Below are 919 nucleotides of genomic sequence, written 5' to 3' on the forward strand. Positions count from 1 at the left end.
ATATATATATATATATATATATATACATATACATATATATATATATGCATACAGAGATATACATTGAAACATACATACATGGCGTCGAAGTCAATCAAGTCGGCATAGGTGACTATTCTTTCGTGTAATGAATATTATTCAATAAACTTTGCTTTGAATACCAGCTTAGTGAACAAAAATCTCATTATATCCTGTGTGTAAATGCATAGAAGAGCCTGTTTAGAGAATTCTGTAGCAGTAATGAAGCGGGAAAATTAAACTAGTAAATATTATGTGGATTTCGACATATTAGATGATGGTAAAACAGTGTAGTGAGACCAACCATAGCGAGTCTTGCAGTCAGCAAAAGAAATTCCTGAGGGATTTTAATTTAATTAAGATGTGTACTAATTATACAAAATATTTCGGGAAGATTTCTTGGTTAGCTACATGAAAGAGATGGACAGCCAGCCACTTATATTTCAATGGGAAGCAATCTACGTTTCTTCAACAAAAAAGGGACCTTCAAAAATGAAAAAAAAAAAAGGGAAATAATGATATCTGCTGTATGGTAGGTTCTACCAACGAGTAAATTGCTAAAAACATGAACCGCAATGAAAACAACAATAACAGTGATATGACTGCCACGAGTTTGAAGGATATATAATAATGTAACATATAGATATTACTGCCAAAACCAGAAAGGAGAAAGCTGATTTTGAAGGCTAAAATCCAAGACATCACTAGAACTGTAAAAATCTGTAAAACATTCCAGAAGTTTATCATTTAAGTACATATGAGTATGTCTAGCCATGCAACTATATGCATGAGAATACATACATAAAACAAATCTACACACATACACACAGGCACGCATGCATGTATACATACATACATACATACATACATACATACATACATATATATATATATATATATA

This window comes from Octopus bimaculoides, chromosome 1 (assembly GCF_001194135.2).
Source record: "Octopus bimaculoides isolate UCB-OBI-ISO-001 chromosome 1, ASM119413v2, whole genome shotgun sequence".
Taxonomy (NCBI): Eukaryota; Metazoa; Mollusca; class Cephalopoda; order Octopoda; family Octopodidae; genus Octopus; species Octopus bimaculoides.